This window comes from Pristis pectinata, chromosome 27, assembly GCF_009764475.1.
Source record: "Pristis pectinata isolate sPriPec2 chromosome 27, sPriPec2.1.pri, whole genome shotgun sequence".
NCBI classification, from domain to species: Eukaryota; Metazoa; Chordata; class Chondrichthyes; order Rhinopristiformes; family Pristidae; genus Pristis; species Pristis pectinata.
Window position 1 is genome coordinate 7,797,385 of NC_067431.1, and position 19,502 is coordinate 7,816,886.

Below are 19,502 nucleotides of genomic sequence, written 5' to 3' on the forward strand. Positions count from 1 at the left end.
AGTACAGGCCAGTCCCTGAGTTACGTAAGGGTTCCATTCCTGAGAGGCGTCTGTAAGCCGATTTCTTCACAAGTCAGAAACACCATTTTCTATAGTAACCCATATATTAATGCTCCACATACACTTGTTATAATTTTTTCATTTCATTGAATAAACCCATAATTAAACTAATGGAATATATCCTGTATCCAGTCATTAATGAATATGATGAACATTTCACTATTATTATTAGCTTAAAAATGCTTTAAAAGTGTATGGGAGAATTTACATTAAGTCAGATTTTCATAAGTCAGGTCATTTGTGTCCCAGGGAGCCCCTGTAACTATTGTGCCATGGTGTTCAAGTGTTCCTATAAATACTTCATAAAGAACATACCTGCCACCATCTCCCAATCAGGAAGTACATTCCAGATCCCTCTAAATTTCCAACCCCTCCTTTAAATCTATGCTCTCTAACATTGACATCTCTGCAAAGGGTGTCTCTCAACCCTATCTACGCTCCTCATAATTTCAGGCCATAAGGTAAGACCGTAAGATATAGGAGCAGAATTAGGCACATTTGGCTGATATTGTTTTCAGCCCCATTCTCCCATCTTCCCTCTGTAACCCTTTTCCCCCTACCATTCAAGAACCTATCAATCTCTGCCTTAAATACACCCAATGACTTTGGCCTCCGCAGCCCTCTGTGGCAACGAATTCCACAGACTCACCACCCACTGGCTGAAGAAAATCCTCATCTCAGTTCTAAAGGGATGTCCCGAGAGTGATTATGAGTGGGATTTGGTCGACCTTGGACGCAGTTGGGCGATGGGGCTTTAGTTTTATATGAGTGGATATCTGTCCCCAAATCCCCGTTCCTCTCCAAAGTCCTCTGCTTGCACAAATGTGTGGACAGGTCCCTCCCAGTGACAACCCACCCCACGCTTCATTGAGAATCAAGTCCCCACCCTCACTCTGGGAGTGAGCTACACAAGGAGAAAGGAAAAAAATCAGACATCCCAAGATCCAACTCCTCCACCCAGGGCTTTGACTTTCCTCAGAGATCCACATTTTCCATAATTCAGTCAGATCTTCCCTCAGCTTTCTCTGCTCCAAGGAAAACAAACACAGCCTATCCAGTTTCATTATTGAAACACTCCATCCCAGGCAACACCCTGGTGAATCTCCTCTGCACCCTCTCCAGTGCAATCTTCTCCTTCCTGTATCGATTGGCAATCAGAACTGCACACAGTTCTCCAGCTGTAGCCTAAACAATGTTTTATAAAGCTGTAGCACAGCCTCACTTTTCTTATATTCAATACCCCAGCTAAGGAGGGTAAGCATCCCCTATGCCGTCTTAACCATCTTACTGCCTGCACTGCTGCCTCCAGGGATTGTTGGATATGTACAGCATGGTCCCTCTGTTTCTCAGTACTTACATGGGTCCTATCATTTATTTTGTACGTCCTAAACAAAAGCAGAAATTGCTGGAGATGCTCAGTAGGTTAGGCCAAATCTGTGGAAGGTAAAACAGAGCTAATCTTTCGGGTTGAAGATTTTCAGTTTTTATTTCAGATTTCCAACATCTGCAGATTTTGATTTTCATTTTGCATATATAGAACATAGAATGGTACAGAGCAGGAACAGGCCCTTTGGCCCATGATATTGTGCCAAACTAATTAAACTAGCAGTTAAAAGCCTAACTAAACTAATCCCTTCTGCCTACATGGTGTCAATATCCCTCCATTCTCTGCATATTCATGTGCCTATCTAAGAGTCGCTTAAACACCTCCATCGAATCTGCGTCCAAGCCAGGCACCCACCACTCTCTGTCTAAAAAACTTGCCCCACACATCTCCTTTAAATTTACCCCCTCTCACTTTAAATGCATGCCCTCTAGTATTAGGCATTTTGGCCCAGGGAAAAGGATACCGGCTGTATCTATGCCTCTCATAATCTTATAAACTTCTATCAGGTTTCCCCTCAGCCTCTGCCACTCCAGAGAAAACAACCCAAGTTTGTCCAATCTCTCCTCATAGCACATACCCTCTAATCCAGGCAGCACCCTGGTAAACCTCTCCTACACCCTCTCCAAAGCCTCCACGTCCTTCATATAAAGCAGCAGCCAGAATTGAGTGCAATTCTCCAGATGTGGCCTAACCAGAGTTTTATAAAGCTGCAAAACCTAAACTAGTTATATCCTAGCCTCACCAGTTCTTCCAAAATTCACCTCCTCACATTTTTCAGGATTAAATTCCATATGCCACTGCTTTGAACACCTTACCAGTTCATCAATGTCCTTCTCACTATCAACAATACCACCAATTTATATGCCATCTGGAAATTTACTGATCACAGGATGTACATTCACATCTAGATATTTAGTATATATAAAATAAAAAGGAAGAGTCCCAGCACTGATCCCTGTGGTTTACCACAGTTCACAAGCTTCCAATCTCAAAAGTAATCCTTGACCATCACCCTCTGCTTCCTATCATCAAGCCAAACTTGATACCAATTTACCAAATGGGCTCTTACCTTCTGAACCAGACTCCAATGTGGGACATAGTCAAAGACCTTACTGAAGTCTCTGTAGATTACATCAACTACTCCACCTCCTTTCGCTCTCTCTCTGCATTTACAAATATCTTTTAAACTAGCTTTGGATCACTCGCACTTCTCGGATATCTGGAAGCTTGACAGCCTCCATCCTCAGTGTCCATGTTTCGCAGCCATAAATCACCACACTTCATATCAAACTCATCCCCAGTCAGTTATACACTTACCCAGTCAATAACCTCTTCTGTCTATTAAATGCAATGTTTCCCATTAGACAACAGTGCACTATAGACTGTTTTACCACAAGTTATTTCTTGAAGAATATATATAAATTCTATTGGAGTTATTGGTCTCTCAATATGCTTGAACTGTGAACTGCCAGCAAACTTTTCATTGACATTTCAGAATTATTTAAGGAAGCTTGTATCAAACAGAGTACACATCTTTACAATATAATTATCAAATGAGAATCAATGTCCTGAGTTAATTTCAGGACTCTAATGTTGTTTAGGGGTTCTGATGACATTAATAAATGACCAGTGAACCCCTCAATTAGATTACTGATCTACATTCTCTCCCTTGAGCCTATTATTGTATCTGAATACACATCACACTGGGCTATATACTTCAAAGCTATGTGTGAATAAGTGCAGCAGAGAAAATAAAGGGCAATAGCTGCAGTTGCTGGCAGTTAATTATGTCTAGAGAGGTCATAATTTGTTGGTGTTCCTCAGTGTTCTAGTCCCAACATCTTTAGATACTTCATAAATGAAGTCCCTTGCATTATCGGGCCAAATGTTCAGATGTGGGGATATTCACTGATGATTACACAGAGTTCAATCTCTCTTGCAACCTGTGACCAATTACTTACCACTGTCTTGATGAAGAGAATATTATTACTGGTTACACTGTACCAGTGATTTCGTAATAAGCCCAGCCTTGGACCACCCACAATCACTTTCAACTTGGGATCACTCTTGATATGAAATTAAACTGAAAAAAGTCTTTTTCAAAGCACCTAATGTATTGTCAAGAACCCCTGGTACAAATATAACAGCTGGATAAATGCACTCCTTTTGAAATCTTTCAGCCTCACACATTGTCCTAATACCTGTGGTCATATCAAGCCCCATGATGTTTACCTCCTCATTTAATGCCCAATTTCCTAATCACAGTATCTCACTCTGGAATGCTTAGCCTCACTATCTAACCACCAGGTGGGCACCTATCATGTAGGATGTAGGATGCCCAGGCACAGAGGTATCACATTCAAGCTCAGGTCTATCTCCACTCCTTGTCTGTACACAGCTATTGACGGAAAGGTATGGTCAGCACTCAGATAGAGGAAGTTTGATCAATTTTCCTTGTCTTTGCTCTGGAGCTAATGCCAACTCTGGTGCCCTTTCTAATAATTCCTGAGCTAACTAGTCAGCTAATTCACCCAGTCTCAGTTCTCCTGAACTGTGAAAATACTTGATTGGGCAATTGATTACTGAGGGCTTCTGTTTGATGCTGTATGAGTCAGGGACTAACCTGAGGTGAAACAATCAGTTGGAAGATTCTGAGGTCCATACAAAGATAAATACCCTTTAAACTAGAATACATCAATTGAATGAGTTAAACAGGCACAGGACTAGCAAGAGGATGCTGAGATTATTAAAGGGTCTATTTAATTTAACTGGATTGTAGCAGAAAGATTTGTGTTTGTAACTCCAGTCCACTTGGTAATTATCATAATATTAACTCCAGTATGACTCATCAATAAACTCCAGCATCAGCCCCAGCATCACTCACTGATTAACCCCAGCATCATTCTTCAGTTAACTCCTACATCACTCTTTAATTAACTCATTACTCACTAATAACACCGAGAATAACTCCATCATATCTCGTTAATTAATGCCAATATCAACTTCACCATAATTCACTCATTAGCTCCAGCATCACTCTTTAGTGAACACCAGTATCACTTGTTAGTTAGAACAGATAATAATTCCATCATCACTCATTAATTAACTCCAGCATCACTCACTAATGAACTACAGCATCATTTGCTAATTAGCTCCACCTTCACTTGTTAATTAACACTGATAATAACCTCACCATCACTGGTTAAGTGATTCCAGCATCAACTCCAGCATTAATCACTAATTAACTTCAGCATCATTCACTGATTAAAACTAACAACCATCATCACTCACTAATTAGTACCAGCATCACTCATGAATTAACACTGACAATAACCCCATTATCACTCACAAATTAACACCAACATCAACCCCAGCATCACTCACTAGTTAACCAGCATCACTTGCTAATTAACTCCACTATTATTCATTAATTAATTCCATCTCACTCACTAATTAAGTTTAACATTAACTCCAACTTCACTCGCAACTTAACTCCAGCATCACTACTAATTAACTCTAGTTTCATACCATCATCACTCGGTAATTAATTCCACCAACAACTCCACCATTACTTGTTAATTAATTTTAGGATCTCTCATTAATTAGCTCCAGGGTCACACCGTACCTAATTCCAGAATCAACTCCATTGTCACTCACTAACTATAACATCAGTACCATGAACACTCACTAATTAATTACAGCAACACTCGCTAACTAATTTCCAATAAGATCTTTCTTTTACATTTCCACCAGAATTAGAATTTCTGGCTGGAAGACCCTGGATGCCTCTTCCTGAGGGGCGCTTGGCAATTGTTACTCAAATTTGACCTGCTATCACATCCCTACTGAGCTGCAGGCAAATAGATCTAGGTGATCTAGGTTTACATAAACAAACTCCTGCATTAAGGACGCAGCCAATTTTTAATACCAAATCACCTCTTTAAACAGATTATGCATTTTAGAAGCCAGTGTGGCAGATTAACACACTATTGTTTCATTTCAAAAAACTAGGTTTAAAGGAAACTACTGATGGGATGAAACACTTTGCCAGGTCTAAGATCCTGTGAGAAATGAACCTATGGGTAGCCTCAGCCCAGCACCACATCTTTGAAAACTGAAAGGAATAACAAAATGATACTGTTTCACATTTTTACACATTGCTCGTGTTTACATGCAGATAACGTTCAGTATAATTATGTTTCAGCTTGGTTGAGAACAGAGATGCTTTGGTTAAGACAACACGACTGAGAAATTGCTCCACATTTTTTTGGCGTTGAAGGTTTGCCAATTATCTTAATACTTTGTGGAAGATGCCTACAGTTGTAGAGTTGGAGAATGGGTTTTCCTGTGTAATACCACACTGACACCAGCATGGCCGATTTCTGCACGATGTTCCCAATCGATTCTTGCAATTCTCAGCATGAAGCCCTGCAGGTGCAATCTTTGCAGCCAATTCTTCAAAGCCACATTGTCCATGTGACAGCCTTCTGTCCCATAGGTCAATTCCATGTGAAATACAACTGCAAATGCAACTGCAGGACAACAGGAATTTTGATCAACAGCATTCATCTTAACTCAAACAGCGAAGAACTCACACCGCACATGGTGCTTACATCATGTTGACATCATTACGTTCTCAGACCACATGACTGTACATAATAGAAGAATACAGACCAATAGCTGGCACATAGGATTAGTATAGATGAGCACTTGATGGTTGGCATGGACAGGATGTTTCTGTGCTGCATGACTCTATGAGTATATACATCTACTGCACAGCATGGTTGGCTCAGGAGTCCTACTCTGGCAAGGCAGTGTCTAGTGCACTTATTGCAGATCCAGGCAGTAGACAGTAACAGCAAAACTTGCTGGCCTCTTATTTTATTTTCTCCGTGCTTTTCTCATCCAGCTGCTGCTTTCCGTTTCTTCTTGCTTGTTCTGATGTCCACGTGAACAGGCAGCTCCCCGAGCTCCCACCTTATAAGCGTGCACCACAATGCAAGCAGCACTTCTTCTGCCACAGAGGAATGTTGCTACTAAACAGAAGGCTGCTGCAGTGATGTGAGGGTTATGGGAGAATACTCCCAAGAGGTCAGTGTTACCCAAGCAGACTGGGAAGTCTGTTCACATGAGCCGCATTGTCTGTACAAGGGAACCATGGAAACCCTCCAGAGCCTCAGTCAGGTGCTGCTGGCAGGAGGTTCCAGGGAGTCTCCGTAAGGACATGAATCAGTCTGTGACTGCTTGCACTTTGGGGAAGCCTACAATTCAGGCAAGTACCCATACTCATTTTGTCTTCTCCTTTGGGCTTAATGAAAGGTAGGGGAAACTTCTCCTTCTGTATGGAATATCTTCTATAAAGACGCAGTGAATGGCAAACAGTGAGACGTTGCAGAAATAAGCAGCAGCACCCAGAATGATCCAAAGGCTGGGAGTGACCGTGAACCTGACCTCTTAGGGAAAGCAGTCTGGGTACACCTGTGAGGTTGCATTCTAAGTCACTGGAACTCATGAGGACACAGTCTCTGTGAGGACAAAGAACACGGTTGAATTTTGTGCCTTTAAATAGCATCATTTCAGGAGGAACAGGGGTAATAAAATTTTGGGTGATCAAACCAGGGTAGGACTTACAGAGTGAATGGTAGGGACCTGGGAAGTGTTATGGAACACAGGGACTGAGGAGTTCGCTGAAAGTGTCATCATAGGTAGACAGTGTGGCGAAGAATGTGCTTGGCATGGTGGCCTTCATCAATCAGGACACTGAGTATAGGAGTTGGGAAATTAAGCTCTAGTTATTTAAGGCCGCACTGGGAGTATTGTGTACAGTTTTGGTCACTCTGTTATGGGAAAGATGTTATTAAACTGGAAAGAGTGCAGAAAAAATGTACCAGGATGTTGCCTGGACTTAGGGGCCGGAGTTACAAAGAGAGGTTGCGTAGACTAGGACTTTATTCCCTACAATGTAGGAGGTTGAGGGGTGACCTGATGGAGGTACAGTATATGAGATCATGAGGGGCATAGACAGGGTGAAAGCACATAGTCTTTTTACCATGCAGGGGGTGCTAAAAAACAATTGACTATAGGTTTAAGATAAGAGGCAAGAGATTTAAAAGGGACATCAAAGGCAGCTTTTTCATGCATAGAGTGATGCGTATTTGGAATGAGCTGTCAGAAGTAGTGGTTGAGGTGGGCACATTAGCGGCATTTAAAAGCCATCTTGATAAGTACATGGATGGGAGAGGTTTAGAAGGCTATGGGCCAAACGCGAGCAAATGGGACTAGCTCAATGGACAACACAGTCAGTGTAGACAAGTTGGGCTGAAGGGCCTGTTTCCATGCTGTTTGACTCTATGCCCCAACTGGTCCATGCTGACCAAATTGTCTACCTGAGCTAGTCCCATTTGCATGAGGTTGGCCCATATCCCTCCAAACCTTGCCTATTCATGTATCTGTCTAAGTATCTTTTAAACATTGTAACTATACCTGCCTCTACCACTTCCTCTGGCTGCTCGTTCCATATACCCACCACCCTCTGTGTGAAAAAGTTGCCCGTCACGTCCCTTTTAAATCTTTCTCTATGTGTAACTAAGAACATTTCAGACCAGTGAGGTTGAAAATCTTAATGCAGATGAATTTTGTCTTTTGTACTCCTTTTAACATTATTTGGGGGAATCTGACACTTGATGGAATGAAAATCCCATGAAATGGGGAGAGGAATTTCCTGACACTCAGAAAATGCTGAAATTTCCTCTACTCTGGATTTAGAGCCACTTGTCAAGAGCACAACACCATTTTACCATTCTGCCTGAATGAATTATTTGTACAAAGTGGTCTCTGTCATGTGTAAACATCTTATGTTCCTGCATTTAAAAATGCAGGACCTTAATAATGAGGGCACCTTGATTATGGTGAACTTCCCCAAGAAAAAAATCTTACATTCAGCCATATAAGGAGATATTAAAAGACAAAAGTTGGTCTTAAGTAGTGTCTTAAGGGAAACAGATATAGAGAGACAGAGAGGTTTAGGGAGGAAGTTCTTAAATGATTAAAAAGGGGTACTTAAAAGGAATAATGTCATTGCATAGTTGCATATCTGAGATAGTTCCTGGAACAGTCTACTCAGACAATTCTTTCAACTCTTATTCTTCTACAAGAGCTGCTTATCCTTCAGTGACGCAAAAGGTGACCATTTTTCAAGATTGAGCTTGGAAGGGGAGTTCTGGTGGCTGTTCACCCAGGAGATGCCATCACACTGATCCTGTGCTCACCCAACATCCACACAAGGGGTTTGGGTAACAGGATAGTAACCAGGAGCGGGGGCCTAGTTAACTTTCCTCAAACTAGCTTGGTGGTGTATTTGAAGGTCTAACTGCACCTGGCTGTGGTCAGCACAGAGCAGAGAGTGATTAAAACTGAGCTACAAGGATGCAGGTATCATTTTTAGGAAAGCAATATGACAAATGCTTACCAAGGATAATCACAGCATCACACGTACACAAGAACATAAGAGCAAGAGTAGGCCACTAGGCCCCATTAGCCTGTCCTGCTATTCATTATGATCATGGCTGATCTATACTGGCCTCACCTCCTCTTCTATGTCGGTTCTCCATAACTCTCAATTTGCCAATCTTTCAAATAAATAGATATTTATCTATTTGAAAGACTACTTGAGAGAGACTACTCAGTATAACTAAACTCAATCATCTGCTAGGATCTTCAGTTTCCTCATATAGCAGCATCATATTAATTTTAAGTGCTTCCATTATTTCACCTGGACACTCTGTTCCATTTGTTGATCAGGCTCTAGGGGAGAACATCTAACTATCATTCTGATTTTGCACTTTATTGGTGCGAAACTATCTTGCAATTTCATCATGTCTTAACTTTTCAATTCCATTGCTCCCGTATACTTCTGTAATGTCACATCTCAGATATCTAAAGTCATTGTCAAAGGAGTGAATGTTATGATTGCAAATCACTTCAGTCAACTACAGAACAGGGTCACAGAAACTATTTTAAGGGAAAAAGAAACACATGTTTTCTTGATTAACACATGTTATTTGCAGGGGATGTGAAAGACAATTACATCACCTTCCTTCCTTCAAGGGAAATTACTCCAAAGGAATGGATCCTCCAAGCTGTAGAATACCAGCCAGGGATTGCACACACTCCAACTCCCCCAGTGATGCCTATTTGTGTACCTGGTCTAGCTGAATGAAACTAGGTGTTGTTAGCTGGAAAAAAGCACAATCCACTTGGGACATGTTGTTTGTGAACCTATTAACCCCTTTTACAGAGAGGAGGCAGCCAATTAAAAACAACGACACATAAATCAACAGTGCACAGTGCTATGTGGTGCCCAGCTGCACCGTGTGGGGGAAGGGAACCTTTTCTTCCTTTTAAAACAGATTCTGTTTTTATCAATTTTTTTGACATCACTGAAGGATGGACACATAATAAGCCCATTCAGTCCACTATGACTGTCCTCCCTGTTTGACAGAGGCAACCAATTAATCCTAGAATCCAGCTCTTTCTCCATAGCAAGGCATCTATCAAATGTTGCAATGCTTGTTTACATTCAGGGTTATGGGGCCAATACTAAGTGAACCCTCACACCACCCTGATGAAAACCCACAGAACGAAATGAAATATTGGTTTTATTCTCTGTTCAATACCACCCTCCACTGACTTCAATGGAATGCCAACTCCTGCCATGTGAAAAACCAATATTGCCCCTAATTCGACACACGCAAAATGCTCGAGGAACTCAGCAGGTCAGGCAGCATCTATGGAGGGAAATAAATAGTCGACGTTTCGGGTCGAGACCCTTCATCAGGACTGGAAAGGAAGAGGGCAGAAGCTGGAATAGGAAGGTTGGGGGAGGAGCACAGGCTGGCAGGTGATAGGTGAGTCCAGGTGAGAGGGGGAAGGTAGGTGGGTGGGGGAGAGGGAGGATGAAAGAGAGTGATGTAAGAAGCTGAGAGGTGACAGGTAGAAGAAGCAAAGGGCTGAAGAAGAAGGAATCCGGTAGGAGGACAGTAGACCATGGAATAAAGGGAAGGAGGTGGGGAATAAATGGGCAGGTCGTGAGGGCAGGGGAGGGGAAAGAGAAGGGATGAGGGGCCACAGGAATGAGGGAAGGCAAAAGGGGGGAAGAAGGTGGGGAAGGAAGGGGGAGGGGTTACCAGAAGTTAGAGAATTCATAATTCATACAGCCTACTCGTGGCCATCAGGGATTAAGGCTGACTCAACTCCCTAAATGTAAATAAGTAACCCAGGCCAGTGTCCAACAAAATAGTGGACGTCAAAACTAGCCATTTTTTTAAGACTTTGACATTTCCTTCTTGATATGAATACATGTTTGATGATATGTTCAAAAACTTTTAATCATAACAGTTGGCATTTATAATTTGGACTGTGGTTCCTTTAGGCTCTGTTGTGGGTTCCCATATCAAGAAGAAATCCAGTGTTCTCCATGCCCATGACAGAGATGTTTACATTAAAGCTGTTATATTCTTTGTATTGGTATCTTCAAGGCTCTGTCCCCTGGCAACACTCTATTTGGTGAAATGACATCCCCATTCAGGAGGACACATGTAAGGTTGAGAGCTTATCATGTTAGGGATCTGCTGATCACAACCTAAATTGGATCTGGCCACTGTTGGCAAGGCCAGCATTGATTGACCATCCTTCATTGCCTTTGAGAAGGTGATGGTGAGCTAACTTCTTGAATTCTGGTACGCCTTTGGTGAAGGTGTACCTAACAGTGGATTGGGTAGGGAATTCCAGGATTTAGAGCCAGCAATGATGAAACATCAGCTAAACATTCCCGAGTGGGAATGGTGGGCAGCTTGAAGTGGAATTTTCAGGTTGTGGTGTTCCCAAGTGCTTTGCTGCCCTTGTCTTTCTTAGTGGTAGAGGTCCTGTCAGAGTAACCTGGGTGAGTGCATTTGTAAATGGCAAACACTGCAGCTACTGTACGCGATGGAGGGAATTAGGTGGTTGTTGGGATGCCAGTCAAGCTTGCTGCTGGATGAGGCAGAGCTTCCTGAGAGCCAGTGCTGCACTCTTCCAGGCAGGTAGACATTATTGCATCACACTCCTCACTTGTGCATTGTAGATGGTGGAAAGGCCTCGGGGTGCTGGGAATGAGTCATTTGCAAATGATTGAGAGGAAACTTATTGGGCAATAATTAACCAGATTGGATTTATCATTTGTAAAGGGATATGTTTGGGTAATTTCTTAGATATGTCCCTTTTCCAGGTACATTGTCAGGGAGATGTCAGGATTGTAACTGGCATCACCAGGAGATTTACGGCTAACTCCTGGGATGGGAGGCTTATCCTATCAAGAAAGGCCAGACAGTTTGGATCTGTATTCCTTGGAGCTTAAAAGACTGAAGGGTGACCTAACTCAAACATATAAGATCCTGAGGGGATTTAACAGGGTAGACGTCGGGATATTTTCACGAGTGGGAGATTTTCAAACAAGAGGACTTAGCTACAAAATATGCAGCCGGTCATTTAAAACTGGGGTGTGTAGAAATTTCTTCTCTCAGACTCCCTGAAATTCTCTGCCCTCGAGGGTGGTGGAGGCCAGATTGCTAGATAACTTTAAGGGGAGATTGAAGAATATTTGAAAGATCAAGGAATTGAGGGTTTTGGGGTACTGGCACAGAAGAGGAGTTGAGACCAGTATAGATCAGCCATAATCATATTAAATGGTGGGGCAGGTTTGAGGATCCTGCTGGTGTACCCCTGCTCCTATTTTCTTGTGTTCTTGTGTAACTATACTGGAACAGGTTAGCTAGAGGCATAGATAGTTCTGGAGTGCAAGTCTTCAGTATTATAACTGAGATGTTGTCTGGTCGGATAGACTTTGCTGTATCTAGTGTACTCAGCGATTTTTTTACATTGTGCAGTGAGTCAAATTGGCTAGAGACTGATTTCTATAATGGTAGGGATCTCAGGATGAAGGCTAGGTGGGTCATCTATTTGTTATTTTACTGATCACGCCCATCAATTCATCTTTGATGGGAAGAAAAGGTAAAAAAAATACAAATTTTATCTGGTGCTCTGGGTGCCATCTGCATTACTATGTGGACCCCATCGCAATAATGTAATGTTTGTCAAGGTTGCTATATAAAAGCAAGTTGTTGTTGTTTTCAATTCAGTAAGCTGGCTCAAATGAATTATAGTATCACTCTGAGGCAATGGATGCTTGCAGTCTTTAAACCTGGAGCACAAAAGCATCAGTAAAGGAATGTGTTTCAAGTTTACCTCAACCTGGAAACTGAACCATTGTGCCCCTGGTCCTCAAGTGGCTGAGTGTAACTTTTATCTCAAATAGTGTGACTTAGGGGAGAGATTAAATCTTTAACATGGCTTCCACAGTGTAGCTGTTCACAGCTCTGCACCACTGCACATCCCACCCAGTCCTTGAATCAGATACCTAATAGTATTGCTCTTTAAATACCAGTTGGAAATTCCACAAAATTAGAAGTGCCCACACCAAAAATTATGTGGATCTAGCTGTATGCAAGCAAACTAGGGTTGGACATTGGGAAACCTGGCATAGAGAGGGGGAGTGTCACCAAAAGTTGACAGCTAAGGTCAGGCGATAGAAGTTAAGGTCAGAATTTACAGCGATTGTAACATCTGTTGCTGCTCTGACAGAGGTTAGAGGGAAACTAGGCATACTCCAGTGCACAGAGTAAACAAGAAGCTAATTGCAGTAAACAAGTAGGGTTTGCAGACTATAAACGAACTCCATCTGTTGATGGTCACCACCCATTCTGCATCCCGTGATTCTTGCCAGAAACATGGCCATTGATGAGACTAATTGGTCATAAGGGGGCTTTAGGGAATACTCCTGGATCAGAAGCAGGTTCCTTTCATAGTACAGACTATGCTTATGGGTCTCATAGAGTTATGGTGTGATACAGCAAGGAAACAGGCCCTTTGATCCGCTGAGTCTGCACTGATCATCAAGCGTCCATTTTTACTCCAGCCTACCCTAACCCATTTTATCTCCCTCACATTCTCATTAATCCACAACTCCTCCCCTCAGATTCTGCCACTCACCTACATACTAAGGGTGATTTACAGTGACCAATTAACCTACCACTCTGCACATTTTTGGGATGTGGAACGAAACCGGAGGAATCCCATGAAGTCACAGGGAGGATGTGCAAACTCCACATAAGCAGCAGTAGAGGTGAAGATTGAAACTAAGTCACTGGAGTCGAGGCAACAGCTCTACGAGCTGTGGCAGTGCACCACCCAGCTACAGGTCCGTTTCAAGATGAGTAGCACCGTGCAATTTACTTGACTTAAACTGAGACTGTCAGTGGTGGTACTAGTGATGACCAAAGAGTCTTCCAGGTATCTGTGGAGGAAAGAGCTCTTCTGCTGTTCAACTGATGACACCATTAACTAATATGAATCTGAGAAACAGAAAACTTTGCATTTATATAAAGTACTTTCCCAGAATGTTGCAAAGCACTTTAAAGGCAAGTAAAACTTTATCAAGAACTGGCACACTCATAACTTAGGAAATGTGTCAGTCACTTTGTGTGGGGCAACTTCTCACAAGCAGGAATCTGGCCCTAAACCAATTGCCTCTTTCACATCCCCTTCGCGGTGGTGCTGCCACATTCTGCAACCCTTAATTCTACCTTCGTTACTAATTCCATCATTGTCACTTCAGTATTTCTTTTTTCACTCCTTCAGATTGCACGACTATGTTTGCACCATTCTGTTGTTTTGCACGTCACTGTATTTATTGCTGTATTTATTATTACCATGTAAACCATTTACTCAGTGAGCTTCATGCAAACAAAGAACCTCATTGCACCCTGGTGTATATGACAATCAACTAATCTGAATCTGAGACAAGATATTATAAATTCAACGTTAGTTGAGAAATAAGTGCTGGCCAGGATGGAGCTCCTTTGGAAAATGATTTAGATTCTTTTACTTCCTCTTGACAGACGTGGCTTTGGTTTAAAGTCTTGTCTCCAAAACAGCAACTCTTAAGAATGCAGCATTTGCTCAGCAGTGTCAGTTTAGGCTATAATCTTAAATCTTAAACCACATCTTAATCCTAATCTTAAATCTCTGGAGTGGAACATGAACTTAGTTGAATTTTCCCTCCTTTACTTAAAATGGGTGCTGGTTTATCCCTCATGAGACCTGTAAGTTGCTGAAATGTACCTTTCGAAGAGCTACTGGGGGGGCTTGAATCCCTTCTCCTTCACTAAATTACTGTCTGGGTACTTGGTACTAGCAACAGCATGCACAGATTGTGGCAGGCATGTCATTCCTGCAGGGACTGCTGGAGGTGAGTCAATGCTTCAAAGCACACTCTCCATGGTACCACAGTATGTAAGTGGCATTAGTCTGCCATGGAGATGAAGGGTGGGGAGGTACATGCATCTACAGTGTGTGTGGCCAGAACCCCACCCCTCCAGATGTGCCACATCTTGATCCAGTGTCAGACATTGGATTATGGACTGAAGCACCAATCTCTAGAGTTAACAGCTCCTGCCAACTCAGGCAGCTCTAATCCACACAGAGCTGATGGGCCACTGAAGAAGAACAGTCTGCATTGGCACAGTGGGAGCACACTGCAGTGATGTCCCAGTTGAGATGCCTTGATTCACAAATGATTGGTGACTTGGTGTGTGATTATCTCTCTCAGCGTAACGCTATTACAGTGCCAGAGACCCAGGTTCAATTCCAGCCGCTGTCTGTAAGTTTGTACGTTCTTCCCATGTCTGCGTGGGTTTCCTCCGGGTGCTCCAGTTTCCTCCCACATTCCAAAAGACGTACGGGTTAGGAAGTTGTGGGCATGCTACGTTGGCGCCGAAAGTGTGGCAACACTTGCGGGCTGCCCCCAGAACACTCTACGCAAAAGATGCATTTCACTGCGTGTTTTGATGTAAATGTGACTAATAAAGAAATCTTATCTTATCTTATCTTATTGGACAATGTGTGGAAAGCACTTGCCGTTGCACATTTTTTCACCAATTTCAGTCATTAATGTGGCAAGGAGCATCCTCTATGTAAATGAAACAGACTAAAGTGAATCCTTCCTAGAATTGTCTGGCCCAATTTCAGAAAAGCAGGTCTTCAATCGGAAATGGGCATAATCACAAGAAGATGTGCAGAAAATGATTTTTATGTGCATTCTATGCATAAAATTGGTCATAAATTGGCCTAATGTCTTGGCACACAGTTCTAATTCAGTAATGGGAAGTTTGCCATTGAGCCAAGACTGACACAGCAAGAAGATCTCAGCTCTTTGCTGCGTTTCAATTTCATCTGGCTGCTAACATTACCCGAATCGCTGACCCCAGGCCAGAAGGGAGAGAGAACAATCCACTGCTCCTAACTACAGTCTAATAGCCCCTGTTGAACTATGCCCATGTGCACAGGTTAGGTGAGGGGGTGTTAGGACTCAGCTGGGGCTTCTTCCACTGTCACCAGCTGCTGAGGCTGAGAACAAGAAAGGACAGAAAGTTGTGGCTCCCGGGAGGAAGAGTGGCAGGAAACAACATTCAGACGTGGTTTAATAAAAACAGTGGCCACTCTTTGTGTGAGCCTCAGCAGTGATCAGCAAATGTGGTGAATATTATAATTAGGCATTACCCTGTCCTGACCTAATGATGTGCATTTTCCAGTAGAAAGTCAGTCAGATAAGAACTGACACTCATTTAGGTGGTCAGGTAACTGTCGCAGCGTGGGGTGGGAGGGAGTAACCAGGCTGGTTTGAACCTGAGAAGTGTTAGCCTTGACTGGAGTCTGAAAGAATGAGATAAAGATGCTGGAAGTATTTTGGTAGTTCTGCTTCTGCAGTGGAACAATACACACTAAATATCTCTGCACGGACTGGTGATCCTATTGTGAACAGTCACTATGTGTGTAATGAAAGCAGGAGCTGTCAACAGTTAAGTGACTGCAAGCAGCAATTAATTGTTCATTACAAAGAATTACAGATAGTAACCTGAGTGTGGTGTTGAGGAGAAATTCACTCCTGTCTGATTAATCTTAACGAGAGAGGCATCTGACAGGGTTTACCTAACTTGACAGGCAAATATGATTTTAATTTTTAATGGCCTAATGTCACTGTAATGTTGTTTCCTGTCAGTGTTATACAATGAAAATGGAATGAATAATTAGCAAAAGTTTCTTTCCTGAAGAGGCAGACAGTGTAAATGTGGAGCCGCGAGCGATTAACGATGCAGCCTCTCAGTTTTGTTTGCTGTTGCCTGGGATGGTTGATTCAGATGAAACCCAAATTGGATTAATGATGTCTGATCTTGATGTGATCTCATCAAGTTAATAAGGCTTCCCAGATGGAACACAACCCACAGGTGACTATCAGTCTGAGACCAACACATATAGCCTGCAGGCAAATGCTACTAAAAAAAACTTCTATTACAGTTTATATGGGAGTAATACTTAGAGCTGTCAACACTGGCTAATCCAAGGTGTGAGAATTACAGCCATGAATGAGCTACGCACCAAAAGTATGAACATTGTTGAGAGTGACGTGGACCCCACAAAACGGCCGCCCTGCCTTTTTTCTCCTATCACTGACTTGGTTGCTTCTGAATTGCTGATTTTATTCAACAAGAGACAATTTGCATTTATAAAGCATTTTTTTGCAAGCAACCCAAAGCATTTTATAGCTGATTAAGTACTTAAAACAAAAGTCTCATCATTGTAGGAAATGCAACAAAGCCAGGCGTCTCACCTCTGACTGTACAGCACTCCCTCGTTACTGCACTGGAGTCTCAGCCTGGATTTTTTGTGCAAATTCCTGATGTGGAAATTGAACCACCAGCATGCTGCCTAAAGGCATGGCTGATACTGTCCCATTAAAGATGGCTCACAGCTGTTGGGGCACACACAGGGTCAAAAGAATACCACCTTGTGCTTCTGCTGTTTCTCGATTTATGAGAGGGTTGTGTTCCTAGGAAGAAGTCATGATAAATCAAAAGGCTGGGTGAAATTAATTGTAGGCATTATGGTAGAGTGTAGGTGGAGGATTACATGATATTCATTACAGTGAAAAATAGATTTGCAATCAAAGACACTTATTCCAAAGATTCAATGGAGTTACAGTGAAAATTTATAAATTGAACATCTGTAAATCAAGAAATATCTATATCCCATTTGTGTGTATTATTGTGCAGGTAAACTGAATTCAGACAGTCATGAAGCATAGACAGAGGCCCTTTGGTTCACCAAGTCATGATGGCTATCAACCATCCATTTACACTCATCCTCCACTAATCCAAATTTTATTCTCCCCATATTCCCATCACCTCCCCTTAGATTCTACCACTCACCTGCACACCTGTGGCAATTTACAGAGACCAATTAACATTCGGGACTTGTGCACCTTTGGGATGAGGGAAGAAACCAGAGCACCTGGAGGAAATGCACACCATCTGCATACAGACAGTACCCGAGATCAGGAGTGAACCTGGGTCACTGGAGCTGTGAGGAAGCAGCCCTACTGACTGCATCTTAATAAACATGACTTTGGAAACACACTTTGACTGCCACTGGAACCTTAGTGAAAATGGTGCCCATGTAGTAAACTTGACAAGTGCAGAATTAAATAAGAACTACTTAAATTGGGTGGGGAACACTGAACCAAAAATGTTCATATTTGTTGTTACACAGTTAAGACTAATAGCTGCTTATGGTATTGTGAGTGGATAATCCCCTGTTTTCACAATGGTAATGGCTAACAGGTGTTGGGTTAAAAAATAATCCACCATATGCAAGAGATGAAGAGTGCAGCTGGATCAGAGTACGTCGATTTGATGGCTTTGTAAAACACTGAGAAAGAAGCGTCTCATTACAATCAGGATTATTATCAGTACTTTCATGGTTATACTTCTGTGACTCGAGAGTCAGGAGTGATGGAGGCATACTCAAATTAAAAACTGCTCTTTTGGTGATTCCCTCAGTACATTGGTTGAACTCTCACGCCTTGACAAACTCCATCATCCCTTCTGCCCAAATGATCCAAATAGCTATTAAGAAGCAAAAATTTAACAATAAGCCATACAGGAGGTGTAACCAAAATCTTGAAAAAGGGTGCAGTGATTAAGCACGGTAGTGTATCGGTTAGCGTAACGCTATTACAGCGCCAGTGACCCAGGTTCAATTAAGGAGTTTGTACGTTCTCCCCGTGTCTGCGTGGGTTTCCTCCGGGTGCTCCAGTTTCCTCCCACATTCCAAAGACGTACAGGTTAGGAAGTTGTGGGCATGCTATGTTGGCGCCGGGAGCGTGGCGACACTTGCGGGCTGCCCCCAGAACACTCTGTGCAAAAGATGCATTTCACTGTGTGTTTTGATGAAGAAATCTTGTCTTGTCTTACAAAGAAGGCAGGGAACTACAGGGAGAGAATCCAAGACCTTAGAGCCAGGTAGTTAAGGCATGCTCGTCATTGGTAGGATCAGGAAATTATTGGTATTGGTATTGGTTTATTATTGTCACTTGTACCGAGGTACAGTGAAAAGCTTGTCTTACAAACCGATCGTACAGGTCAATTCATTACACAGCGCAGTTACATTGAGTCAGTACAGAGTGCATTGATGTAGTACAGGTAAAAACAATAACAGTACAGAGTAAAGTGTCACAGCTACAGAGAAAGTGCAGTGCCATAAAGTGCGAGGTCACAACAAGGTGGATCGTGAGGTGATAGTCCATCTCATTGTACAAGGGAACTGTTCAATAGTCTTATCACAGTGGGGTAGAAGCTGTCCTTAAGTCTGGTGGTATGTGCCTTCAGGCTCCTGTATCTTGTACCCAATGGAAGAGAAGAGAGAATGTCCCGGGTGGGTGGGGTCTTTGATTATGCTGGCTGCTTCACCAAGACAGTGAGAGGTAAAGACAGAGTCCAAGGAGGGGAGGCTGGTGTCCGTAATGCACAGGGCTGTGTCCACAACTCTCTGCAGTTTCTTGCGGTCCCGGGCAGAGCAGTTGCCGTACCAAGCCGTGATACATCCAGATAGGATACTTTCTATGGTG

At 42.6% G+C, this 19,502-nt stretch overlaps 1 protein-coding gene across 1 annotated transcript in view; it reads right to left on the bottom strand.

The window, feature by feature from the left end:
• Window positions 1–19,502, bottom strand: part of robo3 (roundabout, axon guidance receptor, homolog 3 (Drosophila)) — a 483,277-nt gene that overhangs the window by 148,241 nt on the left and 315,534 nt on the right.